At 38.8% G+C, this 9846-nt stretch overlaps 1 non-coding gene across 1 annotated transcript; it reads right to left on the reverse strand.

Moving 5' to 3' along the window:
* Window positions 1-7856: 7856 nt before the first annotated feature.
* Window positions 7857-7963, reverse strand: LOC114369069. The gene has a single exon (XR_003657529.1). It is a non-coding gene; the product is annotated as a small nucleolar RNA R71 (small nucleolar RNA).
* Between the last annotated feature and the right edge of the window lie 1883 nt (window positions 7964-9846).

The following is a 9846-nucleotide window of genomic DNA, read 5'->3' on the forward strand; positions in this document are numbered from 1 at the left end:
ATCCACACCTTTTGTCAACCAGAGGCAAGCGAGCTCGTTGACACGCAAAGACTAACGTCATCATCTGCACCTTTGTCATCCAGAGACGGCGAGTCCGATGACATGCGGAGATACCTTATGGTTATCCGCACCTTTTGTCAACTAGAGGCAAGCAAGCCCGTTGACACGTAGAGACTAACGTTGTCATCTGCACCTTTGTCATCCAGAGAAGGCGAGTCCAATGACATGCGGAGATAACTTATGGTTATCTGCAACTTTTGTCAACCAGAGGCAAGCGAGCCCGTTGACACGCAAAGACTAACCTCGTCATCTGCACCTTTGTCATCCAGAGACGGCGAGTCCGAGGACATGCGGAGATACCTTATGGTTATTCGCACCTTTCGTCAACCAAGGCGAACGAGTCCGATGATATCAGGATGATGTTGGTCGTCCGATTTTGATTATTTTGAAAATCTTTTCAGGTTTTACTTTCATCATCCAGAGACATTCAAGTCCGACGATGCGCAAGATTCTTCTCCGCTAGGCAGGGATGATCGAGTTCGATAGCATATGGAAGCGTCATGGCTATCTCGTTTTATCGCTTTCAAGGCACTGAAGTTTTGATGACGCTCCTGATGCCTTTTCTATTCTTTCTGAATGACAGGTTCTGCTGGTTGGGATATTGATCGGTCGAATGATGTTCCGCTCGAACGAAATTAGTGTCTTATCTATACTTCCCTTTTATCACCAATAAAAGATAAGTAAAGAGGGGCAACTGTCATACCCTAATCTCATCTGATTAGTTAAGCTCTAAATGGAGGCTCTGGTCTCTTATTGAAACTGCATGTTTTGCATAGTCGTTTGCCTCACAAGTTCTTCAAGGGAAGGTTACGGAGGGGCCTCAACTGTTTGTTGTTTCTGCTGCTGGATTGGTGGAGGAACGTATGGTCTGCCTGGGCCAGTATCATTTTGAAAATAAGGCTGTTGTTGTTGTTGTTGCTGTTGTGAAGGATTCGACCATCTAAGGTTGGGATGATTCCTCCATCCGGGATCGATTACCAGTGTGTTTGAACGTTGGAATTCAAATTAAATTGTGAAGAGTCACATCCTTTCAAAAAAAGGTTTGTGTAATCAATTACACTGATTTGGTAACCGATTACTAGTGATAGTTTCTGAACAAATCAAAAGATGTAACTCTTCAAATAGTTTTTGACTTTTTCAAATTGGTTTTAAGTTTTTCTAAATGTCATAACTCTTCTAATGGTTCTCTTGACCAGACATGAAGAGTCTATAAAAGCAAGGTTGTGTTTTGCATTTCAAGATCAATCTTTTCCAATTCATTCTTTACACAAGCAATTTTTCCACTTTGATTTCTGAGTTTCTTTGAACTTCTTCTTCTTTCTTTGTCAAAAGCTTTCTAAAGTTTTCTGGTTTTCTAAACCTTTAAAACTTGTGCTATTCATTCTTTTCATCTCTTCTCCCTTTGCCAAAAAGAATTCGCCAAGGACTAACCGCTTGAATTCTTTTTGTGTCTCTCTTCCCCCTTTTCCAAAAGAACAAAGGACTAACCGCCTGAATTCTTTTGTGTCTCCCTTCTCCCTTGTCAAAGAATTCAAAACGACATAGTCTGAGAATTCTTTTGATTCTTCCCTTTCCCATATACAAAAGATTTCAAGGGACTAGTCGCCTGAGAATTCTTTTGTATCCCCATTCACAAAGTTTCAAAGGTTTAACCGCTTGAGAACTTTGTCTTAACACATTGGAGGGTACATCCTTTGTGGTATAAGTAGAGGGTACATCTACTTGGGTTTGACTGAGAACAAGAGAGGGTACATCTCTTGTGGATCAATTCTAGTGGAGGGTACATCCACTAGGTTGTTCAAAGAGAACAAGGGAGGGTACATCCCTTGTGGATCTTTGCTTGTAAAAGGAATTTTACAAGGTTGGAAAACAATTCTCAAGGACTGCAGGTCGCTTGGGGACTGGATGTAGGCACGGGTTATTGCCGAACCAGTATAAAAACTCTTGTGTGTTTGTCTCCTTCTTCCCTACTGTTTTAATTTTCGTTGTGCACTTTAATTCCCTCTTTTACTTTTGGTTAAGTTGCTTTTCTACTCTTTATTTACTTAACAACATAGTAAAAGCCTTAGAAGAGTAAATTTTATTAGTAAAGGTTTAGGAATAGTTAATTCAACCCCCACTTCTTAATTATTTTGAGGCCACTTGATCCAACACTATGCCTCTTGAGGGTGGGAGCTGTTAGTCGGATAATACGACTAACTTTTGTGTAAGAAAATTGTGTAAATTGTATATAACTTCTCCCATTTATGGTCATTTTGTAGTGTTGTAATTACTTTTCGTTAAATATAGGTAATAAGTACTAAGTATTCCCATTTCGTGTATTTAATGATCATTCCATTTCAATTTCAGGCTAATTAGGCAAGTTTTTTGGAAGTGCTGATTTTGAGCCGCTCACTAAGCCAATTCTCTGGCTTAGTGAACCATCCGCTAAGTGTAGCAGTTCATGGCTAAGCGCGTAGAAGATCTTGGAAGCAGATGAGTTGTCATGATGCGCTCAGCGAGAATCAATTAGCTAAGCGCACCGCTTGAACCTCCAGGATGAGCAAGCATGATTGGCGCTAAGCTAGAAGTCACTTACACGCGCTAAGCGAGCCTATCTCCCACTAAGCGTACGCCTCCCAATTGAATTGCCTATTTAAAGCTGAATCTAGAAATTGAGAGGGTTGTTTAGTTTTTTGAGAGTTTCTGGATAGGGAGAGACTGGAGAGAACCGAGCTTGAAGAGGAGGCTATCTTGCAAAGCATTGGATGAGACTTTGAGTGATTATGAGGTTTCTAGAGGTGGAGGAGTCATCCCCGCTACCTGTAATTCATCAATCTTTCACTTTCTCTTCTCTTTGTTGTAATAGAAGCCTCTCTACTATGGAGAGCTAAATCCTCAGTTGGTTCTTCCTATGGGGTACTTGATGTAAATACTTTTATATCTATCTGATAATGTTTTATGTGTTCTCTGTACTATCAGTAGTTCATATTAGTATGCTTTTACCTTGATCACGTAGATGCATGCTGAGTTAGGGTCACTCAACATTGGGAAATGGTTTGATCCTTAGAACTTGATAGGACAGGGCTAGTTTATCGTATTGTCACGAGGGATCGGGGTACAGTATCCTAGTTGTTGGTATGTATGTCTTAATATAGTTCTGGTCAAGTTTAGTCCAACAAGAGGGATCCGAGGATGACGCTTGGCTAGGATTAGGCTAAACATGCATGAGACATCGGGGTTTAGCAGTCCAGGAGACATCATAGAACACAGAAACATTGTTAGGTAGAGAACATTTTTAATAACATCAGTCATCCAGTAGGAAGACCAACACGTTCTTTATCTGTCTTCACACACCACTACTCATGTGATTTACTGTTGAATAGTTTAGTTGCATACTTGTTTATACCACGCAGCAAACTTTCATCCAAAGTCACTTATTTACTGAACCACAACTTTACCAAGTAAAACAAGTTCCCCGAGAGTTTGATACTCGGTATTCACTTACCATTTTATACTACTTGCACGATTCAGTGCACTTGCCAGTCGTCGAACAAGTTTTTGGCGCCGTTGTCAGGGAACTTCTTTCTATTTGGAAAGTGTAGTTCAGTTCTTTAAGTGTCTATTTATTATTCTTTGATTATTTGTGAATACTTGTTTTGTCTATATTTGTTTTCTTCTTGAACTGGATAACCGCTGTTTCTGTCAGTATTTTGTATGCATAGATCATGTAACACTCTAAAATATTATTAGTAATTATATTTGATGTTTAATTATATTTGTTGTGTTATTTTATCCGTGTTTTATTTTCAAGGAGATGAGTTTAGTTATTGGAAGGGTGTTGGTAGTTAAAGCGTTAACATCTCAAAGAAGACTCTCAAGAAAACTTCTCAAAGAAGCCTCACGAGGAAGCTTCTTGAGGAAACCTCTTAATGAAGCTTCTCAAGGAAGTTGTCCACAACTGTCTCGGTAAAAGTTCCCTCCTGCTTTCGTTAACCGTTGGATCTTCTCGACATTTGGTCTAGAGATTCATGGGACAGATTTCCATGATTTGACCGTTGCGATCTACCATATGTCTTCTGGTGTGTGTGAAACGCTTCTTTTCCTGAGAGCATAATGCTTCAGCCTTTGTATTTCGTGTAGCCTTGGAAAACAGCCATTCCTTTCTCCTTCTTTCTTCCAAAACCATTTCCAACGTCCCAAGCTTCTTCTCCATCACCCACAGCCACCAGTATCCACCATAAACCGCTATTGTTCTCCGTTGAAACCCCACACTGAGAGGAACCCTTCAACCGAAGCGGAATCTTCCAAACTTGCCTCGCGGTTTTGGTTGAGAACGTAGCCCCGGTCTGACCTTCACAGTTTTCTTCTAGGTAACCGTGATTCTAAGTTTGTTCCTTGGTAGTTTAAGCTTATCCTTGCATCATTTTCTGACTTTGGAACCACCATTGTATGTTTTGCGCTTCCTTTGAAAAACCCTAGAGAAAGAGACTTTGTAAACATTATCTTCTCATGAAATGGGTGTTATTTTCGTGACCTTCACTGAACCTTGGTCACATTGGCATGATCGGAATTTCAAAATGATATTCTTTCTCTAAAACCCGAAATGCCCTTTAGCCTTTTACATTTTGGCAAGGGTTTTGACTCGGAATATTGTCACTAGCTTTATTTCTGAAATCCATAGTAATTTCCTTCGTTTTGGCATAATAGAAACTCGTGTTGGACCAACAAGCATGAATGAGAAAGAGGTCTCTAAGTGGCACAAAGAGAAAACCGACGGGAAGCTCACAATAGGTGAGGGGAGTTTATTATAAAATTTACTATTTTGACACCATAGTTAGGGTCAGGGAACCTAGCTATGAGAATATCTGCCTATCCCTATTGCATTCTGATTTTCTTTCAAGAAAACTATATTTTTAACTAATGGGATGTGATACATTTGATATTGACGTTGCATGTTGATTTTCCCTTATAGAAAACAACGTTTTTAACTAATGGGATGTGATATAATTGTTATTGATGTGCATACTGATTTTTAAAGAAAAACTACATTTTTGACGAATGGGATGCGATATATTTATTGTTGATGAATAAAATTATTGTCTCTATTTGACTTGTGTTGTTTGAAGACTTGGAGAGTGTGAATCTCAGGCATGAAAAATATGCGTATATGCAGAATGCGACTTACTGTTGATATGGCTAATTAATGACTTTAATTGATATGTGGTGATGTTGATGTTTATGATGATTATGTGAATACGAAATGAGGTTGTTGTTGTTGATAACGTCATTGAAATGAGGTGATGTTTATGTTGAGAATGACTGATGTGCCATCATTTTCTTCTATTTCATAAACCTTTTTTGCACCATTTTAATTACTGATTAGTCTTAATTGTCAAATTAATTAGGCAGTTTTATTATTTGGGCTCATTCAACTAATTTGATGTTTTTAATCTAATTTCAGGAATTAATGAAACATTGGGCTTAATCCGGATTTTGGTTGTGGACTTGAAGAGGGCAAATAAAGCAACGCTTACTTTAGTTAATTTCTAATTAGGAGATTGCAATTTTATTTTATGTGGTTCAATGTTTATTTCGTTTTGGGCCAAAATAATGTAATAGGGCCCAGTTACTTTGAGTGACTCTTTTTAAATAGCAGCCTTAGGATTCGTGCAAAGCTATTCTATTAGGCTATTCGGTATTCAGAGCATTGTTTAGGGTTTAACGTTTTTCTATTCTAATTCTATTGTTCACGTAATGCAATTTTCCATTTTCTGCTTCTAATTACAATTTCGTTCTTGTTTCTTCTTTTGCTTTCATTTACCTTTCTGCTTCATTTACGTTTCTGCTTCATTTATGTTTTCGCTTTTAGTTTCATTTACGTTTTCTGTTTGAATCTATGGAAGGCTAAATATTCTGGTGTTGTTTCCTTTTGAGGACAAAGCTCAACTCTCTTCGAGGTTTTGTTTATAATGTGGCTTCCTGGCAGTTTTCCCTTCACCAATTAACCCACATTTGTTAATATTAATCTGTGCATGCTTCATGTTCAATTAATTTCCTCTGAGCCTAACTTGCGTTCATGCTTAATGGACGAAGGGTTAACTGGTGTATGTGTTGCCTAATCACGTATTGACAACCCTAAGTTGATTTTCGCTTAGTAAATTAAAATAGGGTTGGATTAAGTGGTTAACTGTTAGGGACGAATTCTCCATAAACCAGGACAAGAGAATGGCTTCTAAATCAAAGGAAACAACCCGTTTTTAATATTATTAGTTTCATATTCCAGTTTACTTGTTTTGTTCTTTAAATCACAAAACAAACAAACCCCCCCAATCGTAACTGTTACTCAAGTATATTATGAACATTTGGTTTATCATTGCTCGTTGGGAAACGAACTACGATCACTTCCTAGTTACTGCATTTTCATGTTTATTTGATTCGGGTACGGCCTCGATCAAATTTGGCGCCGTTGTCGGGGAGTAGTGTCCAAAGGTTCATAATATCTAGTGTGGTGTTAGTGTTTAATTATTTCGTGTTTTATGTTTAATTGTTAATGTTGTGTTAGTATGTGTGTTAGTGTCGTTTAGTGTCCTGGTATTTTGTTTAGTGTGTGTTCTGTTTTAGTTTTTTTGTTAAGTGCTTCCCCTGTTTCCGTTTTAGGTGTTTTGCTGTGAATAGTGTTTTGTGACGGACTTAGCGACCACTTTTGCTTGTGGCAAAACAGAGTGGTAGTAGAAATCATGTAGCGACGGATTTTAGCGACCACCCTTGCTGGATTATTTGGGATTTTTTGTTTTAGTAGCTAGAGTTGTTATTTTTGGCTGAATTTTTTTGTGGTAACTTCTTTTAATCCATATTTTGTGGGAAAAATATCTAGAGCCTTTAGTTTGGTCAGATTTGAAAGTTCCAAAAAAGTAGCAAATTTTGTATTTGTCAAAACTTCAAACGGCCATAACTTTTGCTCCGGTTATCGGAATCGCAATTATTATATATGTAATTGGGGTAGAAAAAAATTTCCTACGCCGTGGCAGCCGGCCTATGGCAGCCGGCTGAGGTCTCCATCGTCCAAAAAAAAAAGTGATTCTGTCAAAAGTTTTTTATTTTTCAAGTTTTATTCACTTATTTTTCTCAACCTACCATTTTTAGCTTCCATAGTTAGAATTTGAATTGTTGTTTGAAATTTTATGTGCTATCTTCTCATCATTTTATAAGGTTGCTCACAAAATGATGGTAGTTGTAGTTCAAACCTAAACCTTTATTTACATGACAAGGCAACTAGTTGCGCATGCTGAATGTAGTGTATGACTAGAGGCAATCCATTTGACTTACAACCCTTTGATCCTGAGATAGATAGGACATTTCATATATTAGTTAGGCATCATTTTATACCTTTTGAACATCTTGATTTTGAGCATTCTGATTTTGAACATTCCGAGAACATGGCACAACCTCCAACCCGTGAGAGGACTCTAAGGGAAATGGCTGCACCTGATTTCACCTACGAAAGCTTGTGCATCCAATACCCTGATGAGGATGTCCCATATGTTCTTAAAACTGGACTGGTCCATTTGCTTCCAAAGTTTCATGGCCTTGCAGGTGAAGACCCGCACAAACATCTGAAAGAATTTCATATTGTCTGCTCCACCATGAAACCCCCAGATGTCCAAGAGGATCACATATTTCTGAAGGCTTTTCCTCATTCTTTAGAGGGAGTGGAAAAGGACTGGATGTATTACCTTGCTCCAAGGTCCATCACGAGCTGGGATGACCTTAAGAGAGTATTCTTAGAAAAAAAATTTCCTGCTTCCAGGACCACGGCCATCAGGAAGGATATCTCAGGTATTAGACAACTCAGTGGAGAGAGCCTATATGAATACTGGGAGAGATTTAAAAAATTATGTGCTAGTTGCCCTCACCATCAGATTTCGGAGCAGCTTCTTCTCCAATATTTTTATGAAGGACTCAGTAATATGGAGAGAAGTATGATAGATGCTGCCAGTGGAGGAGCCCTTGGAGACATGACTCCTGCTGAAGCCAGAAATTTAATTGAGAAGATGGCTTCCAACTCCCAGCAGTTTAGCACCAGAAATGATGCTATAATCATTAAAGGAGTGCATGAGGTAGCTACAAACTCATCTGCATCATCTGAAACTAAGAAGCTTGAAGGCAAACTAGATGCATTGGTTAACTTGGTAACCCAGCTGGCCTTGAATCAGAAATTTGTACCTGTCGTAAGAGTCTGTGGTTTATGCTCCTCTGCTGACCACCATACAGGCCTTTGCCCTTCCATGCAGCAACCTGGAGCAATTGAGCAGCCTGAAGCTTATGCTGCAAACATTTACAATAGACCTCCTCAACCTCAGTAGCAAAATCAACCACAGCAGAACAATTATGACCTCTCCAGCAACAGATACAATCCTGGATGGAGGAATCACCCTAATCTCAGATGGTCTAGCCCTCAACAACAACAACAACAGCCTGCTCCTTCCTTCCAAAATGCTGCTGGCCCAAGCAGACCATACATTCCTCCACCAATCCAACAACAGCAACAGCCCCAGAAACAGAAAACAGTTGAGGCTCCTCCGCAACCTTTCCTCGAAGAACATGTGAGGCAAATGACTATGCAAAACATGCAGTTTCAACAGAGCTTAACTAATCAGATGGGACAATTGGCTACACAATTAAATCAACAACAGTCCCAGAATTCTGACAAGCTGCCCTCTCAATCTGTCCAAAATCCCAAAAATGTCAGTGCCATTTCATTGAGGTCGGGAAAGCAGTGTCAAGGACCTCAACCCGTAGCACCTTTCTCATCTGCAAATGAACCTGCCCAACTTCACTCTACTCTAGAAAAAGGTGATGACAAAAATTTACCTAACAATTTATGTGCCGGTGAATCTTCCACTGGTAATTCTGATTTGCAGAAGCAGCACTTCCCTCTTCCATTCCCTCCAAGAGCAATTCCCAACAAAAAAATGGAAGAGGCAGAGAAAGAGATCTTGGAAACATTTAGAAAAGTACAGGTAAACATACCTCTGTTGAATGCAATAAAGCAAATTCCAAGATAAGCTAAATTCTTGAAGGAGTTGTGCACTAATAAGCGGAAGCTTAAAGGAAGTGAACGAATTAGCATGGGCAGAAATGTCTCCGCATTGATTGGTAAATCTGTCCCCCAAATTCCTGAAAAATGTAAAGATCCAGGTACATTCAGCATACCTTGTATTATAGGGAATAGTAAGTTTGACAATGCCATGCTAGATTTAGGAGCTTCTGTTAGTGTTATGCCTCTGTCTATTTTTAATTCTCTATCTCTAGGTCCCCTGCAGTCAACTGATGTGGTAATTCATTTAGCTAATAGAAGTGTTGCCTATCCTGTTGGTTTCATAGAAGATGTCTTAGTTAGAGTTGGTGCACTAATTTTCCCTGTTGATTTTTATATTTTGAATATGGAGGATGGATTTTCTCAAGGATCAGTTCCCATCATTCTAGGCAGACCCTTTATGAAAACTGCTAGAACTAAGATAGATGTATATGCAGGCACACTATCCATGGAGTTTGGTGATATAACTGTTCATTTTAATATTCTTGATGCTATGAAACACCTATCTGAAGATCTTTCTGTATTTCGTGCTGAAATAATTGACCATGTTGTTGATGAATACATGATTGATCTTTATTCTAATCTGCATGCCTCTCACTCTTCATGCATTGAGTCTAAAATTGTACTTGATCATATGTCTGAATTTGATGTTGGGAGTGAATTTGAATTGATATTGATTGCATGTCTGGTGGTGGTGGTGTCTTACC

The sequence above is a fragment of the Glycine soja genome, chromosome 9 (assembly GCF_004193775.1).
Source record: "Glycine soja cultivar W05 chromosome 9, ASM419377v2, whole genome shotgun sequence".
Taxonomy (NCBI): domain Eukaryota; kingdom Viridiplantae; phylum Streptophyta; class Magnoliopsida; order Fabales; family Fabaceae; genus Glycine; species Glycine soja.